Source organism: Ursus americanus, chromosome X, assembly GCF_024610735.1.
Source record: "Ursus americanus isolate L20-20 chromosome X, mUrsAme1.1.p, whole genome shotgun sequence".
Lineage (NCBI taxonomy): Eukaryota > Metazoa > Chordata > Mammalia > Carnivora > Ursidae > Ursus > Ursus americanus.
In genome coordinates, this window is record NC_142164.1 from 32,681,796 (window position 1) to 32,697,909 (window position 16,114).

A 16,114-nucleotide genomic window follows, 5' to 3' on the forward strand; every position below is an offset into this window, starting at 1 on the left:
CGCCCGCACACCTCCTCTGGCTGGATGCGTTCAACAGACAAGAGCTGTGTGGTAGAGAAGCTTGACAGCGTGGCCCGCTTTAACGAGAAGCATTGGAGAGAAATTAGAGATCAGACAGGCAAGATGCCAAGGATAAGGAAGTCAACTAACACAGGATAGAACAGGTTGGCACTGGAGGCTTGAACAGACTAGAACGATCATTTCTGACCTTTTTGAGAATGAGGACTACTCATTACTCATAACATAATAACTTTCTGAAAATTAAAAAAAATGTGTTCATTACCTAAAAATTTGAGAAAATAAAAAATACACATATGACTACCAGAGACTGCCACAATTGGCTCCTTGGGGGTACATCCCATAAAATCTTTCTCAGTGCATATGCAGTGCATATATATATATATATATGCAGTCACTACATTTTAATCACTTCTAATTTTTCACTTATGATATTTTTATGAACAACTTTCCATTACAATAAATATTTACCCACAGTACTATTTTTATTTCTGTATAATATTATATTATAAGGGGGTATCACAACTTATTTTACTCATCTATGCTTGAGTATGTCTGGTGTTTCTGGTTTTTGCTACTATAAAGACTATTGCAGTGAATATCACTGAACATATCATTTCTTTAAGGATCCCTTCCTAATATCAAACATATAAAAAATGGAACAACTGGATATCCACTTGCGAAAGATTGCTGTTGTACCTCTACCTCACACCAGATACTAAAATTAACTCTGAATGGATCGAAGACTTAAATAGAAGAGCTAAAATTATACAGCTTTTAGAACGAAACATAGGGGGTAAACTTCGCGGCTTCAGATTTGGCAGATCTCTTAGATATGACACCAGACACACAATCAACAAAAGAAAAAATACATAAAATGGACTTCGTCATTAAAAACAGAAATCCTATTCTGCAACAAAGAGCAGGATCAAGAGAGTGAAAAGCCAAGCCACAGAATGAAAAAAAAATTTTGCAAATCATATATCTGATTAGAGTAGGATCCGGAATACATAAAGACCTCCTATAATTCAATAACAAAAAGAACAACCCAATTAAAATATGGGCATAAGTCTTCAACACACATTTCCCCAAAGAAGATACACAAATGTTCAACAAGCACATGAAGAGACACTCAGCATTACTAATCATTAGGGAAATGCAAATCAAAACACAATAAAAATACCACTTCACTTCCATTAGAATGGCTAATATAAGAAAAGCCCAGAAAATAATAAGTGTTGACGAGGATGTGGAGTAATTGGAATGCTGGTACATCACTGTGGGAGTGTAAAATGGTGCAGCTACTGTGAAAAACAGATTGGAAGTTTGTTAATGAATTGAACAAACAATTTCCATATAACCCAGCAATTCTACTTCTAGATACATCCCCAAAAGAATGGAGAGCAGGTGTTCAAACAAAAACAGGTACACCCATGTTCATAGCAGCACTATTCACAATTGTTAAAACATGGACACAACACAAACATTCATCAGGTGATGAATGAATAAACAAAATTAGTATATCCATTGCAGGGGCCAAGGACAGGTCGCCCCCAAATGTCCTATGACGGTATTAAGATTATTATGAATTAAAACTACTTTAAAAACAGCTTGTGCAAGGACCCTCAGAACCTCCTCTGTCCCCTGAAAAAAAGGAAATAAATCTGTGTGAAAGGTGCCCTCCCTGTACCAGGAGGTAAAGAGACATCCTTATTACCTGAAATAGGGAATCTAGAGCCAAGAAGGCTGTGTAAACAAATCCTGTGACTTTTTACTAATTTACTAGTCCAGCTCAAATTCTGTTTAGAATTCCTTACTTGAAAAAGTATAAAAACTGCCTGCCTTAGTCATTTCTTTAGGCCTCAATTTCATTATTGCGCCTTTGTGCACAAGCAATGAAACTGGATTGTTTCACCTGTTAATCTGTCTCACGTACATTTAATTCTTAGCCACCTAGAGGAACCTTGGACAGAGGAAAGTTTCTTCCTCCCTTCACCACGCAATGGACTCTTACTCAGCCATGGAAAGGAATAAGTACTGATGCAGGCTGCAATGGGGATGAATCTTGAAAACATGCTAAGTGAAAGAATCCAGACCAAAAGGGGCATATATTGTATAATTCCATTGAAATGAAATATCTGGAATAAGCAAATCCATAGAGATAGAACGCAGATTGGTGGTTGCTAGGTGCAGCAGGGAGGAGGTATGTGTAATGGGTGAGCAGTTTCTTTTTGGGGTGATGAAAGATTTCTGGAACTAGATAGTGGTTGATTGCACTACATTGTGAATGTACTTAATGCCACTGAATGTACATTTTAAAATGGTTTAAAACGTAAATTTTATGTTATTTTTGTTTTATTTTTGTTAAAGATTTTTAAAAATTTATTTGAGGGAGAGAGAGAGAGAGAACGCGCACTAGCGGGAGGGAATGGTAGAGGGGGAAGGAGAAGCAGGCTCCCAGGACCCTGGAATCATGACCTGAGCTGAAGGCAGACCCTTAACTGACTGAGCCACCCAGGCGCCCCTACGTTATGTTTATTTTGTAATAAAACTTAAATTAAAATATGTTTATAAGCTTACATAATAGTATTACTTTCAATATTCATTATTTGAGACATTATATAATGACAGAACGCTGCTATGACTTTAGTAATACAGTATGAGTTAACATTCTATTAAACACCATATATGGACATGTTTGAAAAAAATACTAGATGTGTATGCAAGATAAATGCATATGACCTAATACCAGGCTTGTTTCATACAAGGATCTGAGGCTCCTTGCAATAATTCTGCTGGCTCTTGGAGATTTAGAGCCCACAGGCTATGACTTATTGAGCAAGAGAATGAGTCCACAGAAATAAAAAAAGACAGTGCATTAGTTTTCTGTGGCTGTTGTGACAAATTACCACAAACTGGGTACCTTGAAGCAACAAGAATTTATTATCTCACAGTTCTGGATGGCGGAAGTCCAAAGTCAAGGAGTTAAGAGGGTTGCTCTCTCTAAAGGTTCCAAAGGAGGATCCAGTCCTTGCCTCTTCCTGCTTCTGGTGGCTCTAGAAGCTCACTGGCTTATGACCACATCACTCCTGTCTCTGCCTCCTCTGGCTCTCTGTGTTTACATTACCTCTTCTTCTGTCCCCGAACTCTGTCTGCCTCTATCTTATCAAGATAAGTGTGACTGCTTTTAGGGACCAGCCAAATAATACAGGATAAACTCCTCCTCTCAAGATTCTTCGTTTAATGGAATCTTTTGTCCTATGATATTAGTATGTACTCATTTGCCATATAAGGTAATAGTCATAGTTTCTGGGGACTAGGATGAGGACGTATCTTTGGGGGAAACCGTTATTTAGCACCCTACAGTCTTCCCTTTGCTCCCCCCACCACAAATTCACACCCATTACAGAGAGTAAGAACTGAACCCTCAGGGGGATATCTATAGTCAGGAGTGGGAAGAGAAAGAGAAGCCACCAAAGAGGGGAAAGAGGAGCAGTGGGGAAAGGGAGTCGGTGCGTCAAGGCAGAATAGTTCCATTTAATAGTCCCATTTGATCGTGCTTTTGATCAAACACATGGAATCATACAATATAGTCTTTGTGAATGGCTTCTTTCATTCAGTATATTTCTATGGTCAATCCATCAGCAGGTGATGCATATTTGGGTGTTTTTACTTTTGGCTGTTGTGCATAATGCTGCTATGAGCATTTGTGGCCAAGGTTTTTAGTGGATGTATTTCTAGTTCTCTTGAATATATCCGTAGGAGTGGGATTGCTGGGTTATATTGTATCTATGTTTAACATTATGAGGAAATGTCAAGCTTTTCCAATGTGGCTGCACCATTTTAACTTCTCACCATCAAGCTATGAGGAATTCAGTTTTTTCACATCCTCACCATCACCTCTTATTATATCTTTTTAATTACGGCCATCCTAGTGTGTGTAAAACAGAATATTGAGCCGAGAATACAGAAAATTCCCATGTACACCTTCACACACGTACACAATTCCTCCTATTATTAAAATCTTGCATTACTGAGGTACAATCTTTACAATTCATGAGTTGATATTGATACATTAGTATTAAAGTCCATAGTTTACATGAAGATTCACTCCTTGTGTTCAGTTCTAGGGGTTTTGACAAATGCATAGTACCATGTATCTACCATTACAGTATCATACAGAATAGTCTCCCTACCTTAAAACTCACCCGTGCTTTACCTATTCATCTCCGCCTCCTGCTGAACACCTGGCAGTCACTCATTTTTTTTTTAAAGATGTATTTATTTAGGAATGCCTGGGTGGCTCAGTCAGTTAAGCGTCTGCCTTCAACTCGGGTCATGATCTCAAGGTCCTGGGATCAAGTCCAGGTCAGGCTCCCCACTCTTCGGGGAGCCTGCTTCTCCCTCTGCCCCTCCCCCTCAAAAATAAATAAATAAAATCTTTTCAAAATTAAATAAAGATGGGGGGCGCCTGGGTGGCACAGCGGTTAAGCGTCTGCCTTCGGCTCAGGGCGTGATCCCGGCGTTGTGGGATCGAGCCCCACATCAGGCTCCTCCGCTATGAGCCTGCTTCTTCCTCTCCCGCTCCCCCTGCTTGTGTTCCCTCTCTCGCGGGCTGTCTCTATCTCTGTCGAATAAATAAATAAAATCTTTTAAAAAAAAACAAAATTAAATAAAGATAATAATCACTATTACAATATACCATTGACTATATTCCCTATGCTGTGCTTTTTATTCCCATGACTTATTCATTTCATAACTGGAAACCTGTATCTCCCATTCCCCTTCACCGATTTTGCCCATCCCCCCATGCTTCCCCTCCCTTCTGGCAACCATCAGTTTGTTCTCTATACTTATGGGTCTGATTCTGCTTTTTGTTTGTTTATTCATTTGTTTTGTTTAGATTCCACATATGAGTGAGATCATATGGTATCTGTCTTTCTCAGTCTGACTTAGTTCACTTAACATAATGCCCTCTAGGTCCATCATCGTCCTACTTTAAATAACCTTCATCTCTCCCAAGTTACAATAATTACTTCCTTGCTGTTTTTCCTGTCTCCAGTCTTACCATTTTCAATGCAACCTACCTTTTGCATTGAGAGGAAATTTTCTGTAACGCCGACCATGTTACCTCCATGCTCAAAACCGTTGCCCCCCAGCCATTATTTACAGGAGAAAGTCTTTTTTTTTTAAGATTGTATTTATTTATATGAGAGAGAGAGCATGAACAGGGGGGAGGAGCAGAGGGAGAGGAAAGAGAGAATCTCAAGCAGACTCCCCGCTGAGTGCAGAGCCTGACGCGGGGCTGATCCCAGGCCCCTGAGATCAAGACCTGATCAGAAGTTAGACACTTAACCAACTGAGCCACCCAGGCGCCCCTACAGGAGAAAGTTTTTAAGTTGGAAAACAGGGCTTCTTTGATCTGGCTCCCCCTTACTTCTCCAGCCTCACGCCTCATCACTCCCTGATTCAAACTTCATTATCCAGCAGCCACGAATGCTATATAGTTCCTTGGGATGTACCACGCCATTATTCACGTTCATTCCTTTGCACATAGCCTTCTCTGCCTAAAACACCCCTTCTCCTTCTATACTGTTTCCTACTTATTCTTTGGGCCGCAGGTCAGGCGTCAGCTCCTGAAAGATTTACTTGACCCCACTCCGTCTAGGTTTCCCTCCTTGATGTCCTTTTACAGCATCCTGTATTTTGTCGTTGTTCTTAACACATTGTATTATTATGGTCTATTTATATGACCCTATCTCCCCACCCCGACTCCAACTAGAGTTTGAACTCTTTAACTGCAGGGGTTGTGTCTTATTCATTGTTGTACCCCCAGCACCCAGCTTGAATGAATTTATTAGTCTCATCAGCTGAGAACAGGGCCTTTGGCCCCCCCATCTCCCTACTTTCCACTGCAATGATTTTGGACCTTTTGCCCAGAATCCAAGATTCTTGAGGATTGTTACCATTCACCCAGAGACAAGAGATAAGGTGTTAGGCACCGAAGGAATCTGGTAGCATGGGGCCAAAACTGACTCATACAAAACAAGCTGCCTGTACTCACCATTCATGTGACAGAAGAGAAAGATTATTGCTTTTTTTAAAAAAGATTGTTTATTTATTTATTTGAGGGAGAGCGAGTGAGAGAGAGAGAGAGAGCACATAGGGAGAGGGAGAGGGAGAAGTAGACTCCCTGCTGAGCAGAGAGCTTGATGGGGGGCTCGATCCCAGGACCCCAAGATGGTGACCTGAGCTGAAGGCAGTTGCTTAACTGACTGAGCCACCCAGGGGCCCGAAGATTATTGCTTATTATTCATAAATCTACCAATCAAATAACACCTATTCTGCCATCAAACCTGCACTTGGAGACATTCTCATGGATTCCTATCCAATTATTATTTTTCCTGAAAATGGAGCTTTTAATGGGCTTCTAAAGCTCTCAATTCAAAGAAAAATCCAAGATGGTGTGGTTTCTCCCTCACTGTACAATGTAATCAGGAGAGACCCTCTCTATCCTCTGTAACTCTTTCAATGGCTCCACCAACCAAGAACTCGCAATAAAGAGTAGGAAATCCTCATATCCAAGCGGGTCCTGGGATATGTTCTCAGACATTTCTAACTTACTTTATGTATTCCTGGTCCCACGCAGCTGTCAAACTGGACCATGCTCACTCCAGTGCAAGTGGACATTAACAAAACACACCACGGACTTAGGGGTCTGATGACTGATTGTATCCCTATCAAAGTGTTCGGGCTGTTCACCCCTCATTGCCTATTCTTCCCTTGTCCCTCAGCTTCTCATCCCTGCAATCTCATTCTACTTGGAATCCTATTCTGTTATTTCCTTTATCTTACTTCTAAGTTTTTGTTTGTTGTTTTAAAATTAGCATTGCCCTTCCTAGAATCTCAGATAAGTATGCCACATTTCAGAACATGAGGAGTTGTTTACTGGGGGCCTTCAAGGCAGAAATCACTTATCCAACAAAATCTATTGAACACCTACCACGCGCTGGGCTCTGTCCTACATCCTGCAGATACAATGAACAAATCAGGCAAAGTTTCTGCCTCATCAACTTACAGTGTAGTTGGTGGGGTAGACATTAAACAACATAAATAAGTAAAATATATGTTAAATGGTGATGAAGAAAAAATAATTCAGCAAAATTGTGGTTGAAAGGGTGACTATCCTATTTAGACAGGGTAGTCAGAGGATAGTCAGAGAAAGTCACATTGAAAGACTTTAAAAGAAGTGAGGGATGAGTCATGTGGATGCCTGTGGGAAGAATATTACAAGTACAGAGAACAAGGGGAGAGGCTCTGGGGTAGGAAAATGACTGGAGGGTTTTAGAAGTAAGAGGCCGGTGTGGATGAGCTGAAGTGAGCAAGGAGGTGAGTGGCTAGAGATGAATTCAGAGAGGAAACAGAGAATCCGATCTGGTAGGGCCCTATGGGTCATCATAACAACTTTGGATTTTACTCTGAGAAATTTGGTTTTGGAGAAGACGAGTTACGTGGTCTTACGTTTAACAGAATTGCTCTGGCTGCTGTGTTGAGAGTAGGCTCTGTGGGTTGATGAGCAAAAGTGGAGGCAGGGAGACCAGGCAGGAGGCTACTGTAATAATCCAGACCAAAAATAAAACAATAGTTTGTACTAAGACAATGGCAGTGGAGGTAGTGAGAAGTGGTTGCATTCTAGGTATGTTTTGAAAGTTATTGTTGGCAGGACTCATAGATAGGTAAGATGTGGGTCGTGGAAAAAAGGGAGGTAGTAGGGTAGCAGATTTTTTTTTTTTTAGCCTGGACAACTGGAAAGATGGAGTTGTTCTTTACTAAGATAAGGAAAAAATGTGGGAAGAAAGGTTTGAGGGGAAATACCAGGAATTTGATTTTGTGTCTGTGAAGGGTATGAAGCCTATTAGACATCCAAAGAGAGGGCAGGTAAACAGTTGGGTATGTGAATCTGGAGTTCACGAGAGACTTCTGATTTATGTATTTGGAAGTCATCAGCATACAGATAGTATTTAAAGAATGGGTGAGATTACTAAAGAGTGCCCCAGGGTTCAATAGATAAAGAAGAGACTAGGACTAAGGATTAAGCTCTAGGCGTTCTAGAAGTTGAGTTAGTAAGAAGACCCAGCAAAGGATAAAATGAGCAGCCAAGGAAACAGAGGACTGTGGGGCCCTGGAAGCCAATCAAGAGAGAGGATCGACTATAACAATTACTGCTCATAAAGCAAGTAAGGTTGAAACTGAGAATCGAACATTGGATTTGTCAATGTGAAGGCCATTGATGATCTTGAAAAGAATAGTTTTTGTGGAATGATGGCGGCAGAAGCCTGACTGTGGTGGCTTTTCAAAAGAGAATAGGACTATGGACAGTTTCTATTTTTTGAGGAATTTGCTACAAGGTAGAGAATAAAAATGAGGGGAGAGGTTGTGAGAGGGAGATGTGGAATAAAGAATTTTTTTCAGATGGGAGAAAGAACAGAATTTTAAAATACTGATATCGGTGATTCAGTAGAAAGTAGAAAATGGAAGGTACAGGAGAGAGAAGGCTGAATGGCTGGGGTGATGTCCTCGAGTAGGTGAGTGGGCGTGGGGTGTCATGGAAGGGTTGGCATTAGATAGGAACGTGGGCGCGCAGGCGCAGTTCCACGGCATGTAGCTGCGTCGACTGGGTGGCGGCAGTTGTGGGGGTGCTTTTCTAGTTTCCATTTTCTCTCAGGTGAGAATAATGGTGGCAGGAAGAAATGTTGACGGTCTGAGGAGAGTAGAAATGGGAAATATTTATGAGAGACAGAGAGTGAATGTACTAGGAAATGTAGTCTGATTCTGGAACAGCACTGAGGATCCATTTGAAGGGCGTGGTTGAACCCCCGCCCCCAGCCGGCCATCTACGTTCAGCAGCAGGGCTGCAAGGGGGGAATAGGCAGAAAGTTAGATTTAACTGAAGTTGGGGCTTTTGCCAGTACGTAAGACAAAGCAAGGGGTAAGCTAGTTGATCTTGAATGTGAGGAGGTGATTATAATGATTGATCCCTGTAATGGGGAATCTGGGAAGTGGGACCACGAGGCAGTTGGTTGATGGAGTGTGAAGGTTGAAAAGGCACCCCTGAATTGGGGTACACAACACAATTGCTAGAACACAATATACTTACTGCCTGAGCCGCATGTTATTGAGAAAAGTTATACCATTTCAGACAAACGGATGAAACCGCACAGTGACCACTTCGACTCTAACAACACTTACTTGAAAACGTAAGTTTTGGCGAGTGTGTTTAAAAAAAAAAATCCAGTCGCCTCACTCACGTAATGTACTAGTGTCACCTCATTTATATAGTACCTTTCCTCTGAAGGGCTTTAGCTGCTGTACAAGAATCTATCAAACGGTAACCGTGCCTCAGAGGCTATAGCTCCTAGAAGAATCAGGCTTGAGTAAAAGCAGATGAAAGGCCAGAGATGGGAGGAGACGGGAGGAAGAGAAAGGTGGAGCAGAAAGGAAGCAGCACCCCTCGAGGATAAACATTACACTGGTAAATCACTAGTAAATAAATACATTAAAAAGAACTAAGAGGATTGGGGCACCTGGGTGGCTCAGTCAGTTAAGCATCTGGCTCTTGATTTCGGCTCAGGTCGTGATCTCAGGGTCTTGAGATCAAGCCCGGAGTCAGGCTCCACGCTCAGCGGTGAGTCTGCTGGAGATTCTCTCCCTCTGCCCCTCCCTCCACTCACATCCCTTCTCTCTCTCTCTAAAATAAATAAATAAATCTTAAAAAAAAAAAGAACTAAGAGGATAAACAAGAAAAATAAAGGGGGTGGTGCAGAAACTTAATAGATGTGGCAAATACAGTAAAAAAAATGTGACAATATTACTGAGATTTTCCACTGATGCTTCGGATAGAATACTCTTATTCTAAGGGATTTGAAGAGAATATGTATTCAGTGCTGGTACATGCCAAGCATTTAATCTGCGTACATTTATATTACAGCCTTGAAGTCTAAAAGGTAGATACCATTATTATCTCCATTTTACAGATGAAGAAACAGAGGAGTGCAGAAGTTAAATCACTTACCTGAGCCCCACAACTTGCCTCCTTGATTTCTTTTTTTTTTAAGATTTTTTTTTTAGAGTCATCTCTACACCCAACATGGGCTTCGAACTCAGAACCCTGAGATCAAGAGTCACATGATCTACTGACAGAGCCAGCCCCATGTCTCCTTGATTGGAAAGCCGGTTCCCCTTACACCTTATTAAGCCACCTCCCAGCTGACTGAGAGACTTTATATAAAAGTATCCTTTTTAAAAAGTTATTATTTGAATCCATATTGATTAAAACACTTTTAAATCATAATTTACAATTACAAACTAGAACAGTATGTTTGCAGTCGTGTCCAGAAAGGTAAGTATGCTGACTAAAAGTCATGCAACAATTTGAAAGATGAATGGGAAATCCAAATACAAGTGAAAATGTTCATCTGAATTAATGCATTTCATTGAGCATCCAAACCCCTAATATTTTACTTCTATTTGTGTACATTATTCTTTTCCCACATTTATTTCATCTGCATGGATCCTTTCATTTCATTTCATTTTCCGCGTGGCCTGCTCCTCAGATATTAACATAGCATTGGCTGCTGCTCTGGGTTTTGGGTATCTAGCACACACACGCTCTCTTCTCCCAAATCAGCACTCGTGACCCCCAGCTTGTTTTTCCTAATTGTCAAAGTTTACTGACATGGTCAAAGAGTCAGCCATTGGATTATACTGGCTATTACATTATGCCATGTGAACAATATTTTAAAATTAAAAAATGAATGATATCGAAAATATGATTAGAAAAGTTCATCATCAGTTTAAAGCACTTTACTTTTTTGAAGATTTTATTTATTTGAGAGAGAGAGAGAGAGAGAGAGCATGAGTCGGGGGAGGGGCAGAGGGAGAGGGAGAAGCAGACTCCCTGCTGAGCAGGGAGCCCGACTTGGGGCTCAGTCCCAGGACCCTGGGATCACAACCTGAGCAGAAGGCAGACACTTAACCAACTGAGCCACCCAGGCGCCCCTGACGCAGTTTAGACGAAAGCTAATTTCAGAAATCTATACAAAAGTAACATTGCTGTACGTGTAGCAGGTCCACCTTCTACAGATTTTGGCCAAAATTTTATTTTCCTCCTTACAGAAGGGAAATTGGGTCTTGAAGATGTAGGAGACAAATCAAGTAAAAAGACTTTCGTTCTTTTATTTTTGTAGGGCAAATGATTTTAAGAGCTACAGATTAAATGGAATTTGTATGTCCCTGGTCAGATTGCTGCAAATCAGGTCATCTTGAGCCAAGTCTCAACCATAGGAATCAGAACATAAATGTATTTTGTCTGAGACAAAGTACAACAACAGAAGAAAAGATGAGAAAAAAAGGGGTGGCTTCCGAATTTATCACTTCAGCCCTGTGTGGTATGTCTACATAGTCTGACCTCAGACAAGGGTCTGTGGAGGCCCCTGCCTGGCATTTGTTGACTGAATTTCACCATAGAAAGTGGGGCATGATGTATAGCCTCATGATTGCTTCTGTTACAGACGGTGCAAAGGAAAGCACTAGAGCTTTTAAGTCAAGCGATAAACTATTCGCTAATATATTAGAAAGGTTAAAGCAAGCTTCTTCAAAGTAATGTACTAGAAAAATAAAGACCTCAGTGTTCCTAACTAACTTTAGGAATGACAAAACACACCCCTAGGTTATCTACAACTTATCGGTAATAAATATTAACATGTTCCCTTAGAGTTCCAAAAAAATGGAAAGAGAAGATCACTTTATCCTTCTTTGGAAAAACACTAAAAGGTCTGTTGTCTTTTTACCACATTAGGGTACTCAAAATTCAAAATAAGCAAGAAAGTACTGTGGAAAAAGGGCCCATACACAGAATGCCATCAGGATGGGGGTATAAATCCTTCTCTGACTTCTTTAAACATGAGGAATATAAAGGCCTCTTATAAATGAGAAAAGTTTAAAAACTGGAATCTTTTTTTTTTTAAGAGAGGAAGGGGGAGAGGGAATGGGACAGAGGGAGAGAGAGAATCTCAAGCAGGCTCCACGCTGGGTGGGGCTCGATCTCACCATCCTGAGATCATGACCTGAGCCGAAATCAGGAGTGGGAAGCTTAATTGACTGAGTCACCCAGGCCCCCCCTAAAAAGTGGAATCTTTATGTCTTAGTTGGGGTTTTCATAACAAAATACCATAGACTTGGTTTAAGCAACAGGGATTTATTTCTCACAGTTCTGGAAGTTCAACATCAGGGTACTAACAAGATAGGTTTTGTTCTGAGGCCATTTCTCTTGGTCTGCAGATGGTCACCATCTCGCCTGGCACTCACAGGTCTTCTTTGTGTTAGATTGGGATGGGGGAGGGGAGACCAAGCTCTGGTGTCTCCTCTAATAAGGCACTAATCCCCTCAGACCAGGCCCTTACCCTTATCACCTCATTGAACCCTAATTACCTCCCAAAGGCCCCATCTCCAAATACCATTACAGTGGGGGTCAGGGCTTTGGTATATATAAGTTTTGAGGGGACACAAACATTCTGTCCATAACACTTTACAAACATATATGACTGGATTTTAAAAACATTTGTAGTTTGTATGTATGTATGTATGTATTTTTAAGGGTTTTACTTTTAAGTAATTTCTACACCCAACATGGGGCTTGAACTCACAACCTCGAGATCAAAGTCACATGCTTCACCAACTGAGCCAGCCAGGTGCCCCATCATTTGCAGTTTTTACTAAAACATTTTTAATTGTGGAAAAAACACAAAACCTGAAATTTATTATCTAATCATTTTAAGTGTACAGCTAATAGTATTAAGTGCATTCATATTGTTATGCAATCATGACTGGCTTTTAAAACCAGTGCTCGTGAAGCTATTTCTTTTCCCCTGGGTACTAGGTGTATAAATCAGATGCAGTGTCGTAGGTGAGGTGGCAGAGCCTTAGTTAAGTCTATGTTGTTAGCTCAGCTAAGCTTCCTATTAGTTTAGTGTATTAGTTAGACTTCTCCCGAGACACCGAACCAATGGGAGATAACTATCTACCTATCTCTCTCTCTCTCTCTCTATCTAGAGAGATTGGCTCACATGATCATGGAGGCTCAGAAGTCCCATGATCTGCCAACTGCACATTGGACACCCAGGAAAGCCATTGGCATAGGCCAGCCAGTCCAAGTCTGAAGACCTGAGAACCAGCGGAGCTAATGGTTGAATGCCTAGTCTCAGGGTAGAAGACCCCTATCTTAGCTCATGCAGTCAGGCAGAGAAGGGGCAAACTCTCCTTTCCTTTGCCTTTTGTTCTATTCAGGCCTTCAACAGATTGAGTGACTGGGGAGGGCAATCTACTTTATTCAGTCTACTAATTCAAATGCTAATCTCATCTGGAAGTACTCTCACAGACACACCCAGAAACAATGTTGAACCAGATATATGGCCACCCCATGACCCCATCAGGTTGACATAAAATTAACTATCACATTTGGTTACTAGAGATACAGCAAGACATTTGTCCATTGGTGGTTGATAGCTGGCGTTGTATCTGACCAATCAAAGTTTTTAGAAGTGGAAAGGTTTAAAAATAATTAACTAGAACTGATAAATGAATTCAGTAAGGTCACAGGATATAAAATCAATATACAGAAATCCATTGCATTTCTATACACTAATAAGAAATCAGCAGAGAGAAAAATTAAGGAAACAATCCCATTTACAATTGTGTCAAAATCAATAAAATACCTAGGAATAAATTTAACCAAGGAGGTGGAAGACCTGTACTCTGAAAGCTATAAAATCATCATGAAAGAAACTGAAGGTGACACAAAGAAATGGAAAGATATTCCATGCTCATGGACTAGAAGAACAACTATTGTTAAAATGTCCATACTACTCAAATCAATCTAAAGATTTAATGCAATCCCTATCAAAATACCGATAGCATTTTTCACAGAACTAGAACAGATTATTCTAAAATTTGCACGAAACCACAAAAGACTCCAAACGGCCGAAGTGATCTTGAAAAAGAACAAAATGGGAGGTATCATAATCCCAGATTTCAAGATATACTACAAAGCTGCAGTAATCAAAACAGGTATGGTACTGGCGCAAACATAGACACATAGATCAATAGAACGGAACAGAGAGCCCAGAAATAAACCCCCTATTTTATGGTCAATTAACCTTCCACAAAGGAGGCAAGAATATGCAATGGGAAAAAGACAGTCTCTTCAACAAATGGTGTTGGGAAAACTGGCCAGCTACGTGCAGAAGAATGAAACTGGACCACTTTCATACACCATACACAAAAATGAAATCAGAATGGATTAAAGACTTAAATGTGAGACCTGAAACCATAAAAATCTTAAAAGAGAGCACAGTCAGTAATTTCTCTGACTTCAGCCATAGCAACATTTTTCTAGATCTATCTCCTGAGGCAAGGGAAACAAGAGCAAAAATAAACATTAGGACTACATCAAACTAAAAAGCTCCTGCCCTGCAAAGGAAGCAATCAACAAAACTAAAAGACAACCTATTGAGTGGGAGAAGATGGTTGCAAATGACATATCTGATAAAGGGTTAGTATCCAAAATGTATAAGGAACTTACACAACTCAACACCAAACCTGCAAATAACCCATCTAAAAAGGCGCAGAGAACATGCACAGACATTTCTGCAACAAAGACATCCAGATGGCCAACAGACACATGAAAAGATGCTCAACATCCCTCCCCACCAGGGAAATGCAGATCAAAGCCACAATGAGGTGGTAGCGGCTGTGGTGGCCACGGGTCAGTAGTTGACATGCAGCTCTTTGTCCACGCCCGGGAGCTACACACCGTCAAGGTGACCGAGCAGGAGACGGTTGCCCAAAGGCTCGTGTAGCCCCTCTGGAGGGCACTGCTCCAGAAGATCAAGTCTTGATCCTGGCAGGCACACCCCCTGGAGGGTGAGGCTAGCCTGGGTGAGCGTGGAGTGGAGGCTCTGATGGCCCCGGAAGTAGCCGGCCGCACGCTTGGAGGTAAAGTCTCTGGTTCCCTGGCCTGTGCTGGGAACATAAGATGGCAGACTCCCAAGGTGGCCAAACAGGAGAAACAGAAGAAGAAGACAGGCTGAGCCACGCGGTGGATGCAGTACAACAGGTGCTTTGTCAGTGTGTGCCCACCTTTGGCAAGAAGGAGGGCCTCAGTGCCAACTCCGAAATCCATTGTAAGCCTGGCTTTCCCCAGTAAAGCCACTTAGTCCAGTCAGAAAAAACAACACCCCCCCCCCCGGCAAAAAACAACATGATGAGATATCACCTCACAGTTGTCATAATGGCTAAAATCAAAAACACAAGAAACAAGTGTTGGTGAGGATGTGGAGAAAAAAGAACCCTCGTGCACTGTTGGTGGGAATGTAAACAGGTGCAGCCACTGTGGGAAACAGTATGCGGGTTCCTCGAAAAAAATTAAGACTAGAATTACCATATGATCCAATAATTCACTACTGGGTATTTACCCAACAAATACGAAAACAGTAATTCACAAATATATATATGCTCCCCTATGTTTATTGCAGCATTATTTACGATAGTTAAGATATGGAAGCAGCCCAAGTGTCCACCGATAGGTGAGTGAGGTGAGTGGGTAAGGAGGACGGGGTGTACATATGCGATAGAATATGACTCAGCCATAAGAAAGAATGAAATCTTGCCATTTGCAACAGCATGGGTGGATTTAGAGAGTATAATGATAAGTGAAATAAATCAGTCAGAGAAAGACAAATACCATATGATTTCCCTTTAAGTGGAATTTACAAAACAATGAATGAGCAGAGGGAGAAAAAAGAGGCAAACCAAAAACCAAGACTCTTAACTACAGAGGACCAACTGGTGGTTACCAGAGGGGAGGTAGGTGGGGGAATGGGGGAAATAGGTGAAGGGGATCAAGAGTACACTTACCATAATGAGCACCGAATCATGTCTAGAATTGTTGAATCATTATATTGTATACCTGAAACTAATATAACACTGTATGCTAATTACACTGGATTTAAAGTTTTTTTTTAAGTAATTAAATAAATAA

The 16,114-nt window shown here is 41.1% G+C and overlaps 1 pseudogene; it reads left to right on the top strand.

Moving 5' to 3' along the window:
* Positions 1–14,852: 14,852 nt before the first annotated feature.
* Positions 14,853–15,280, top strand: LOC123794539 (ubiquitin-like FUBI-ribosomal protein eS30 fusion protein pseudogene; annotated as a pseudogene).
* Positions 15,281–16,114: the final 834 nt, after the last annotated feature.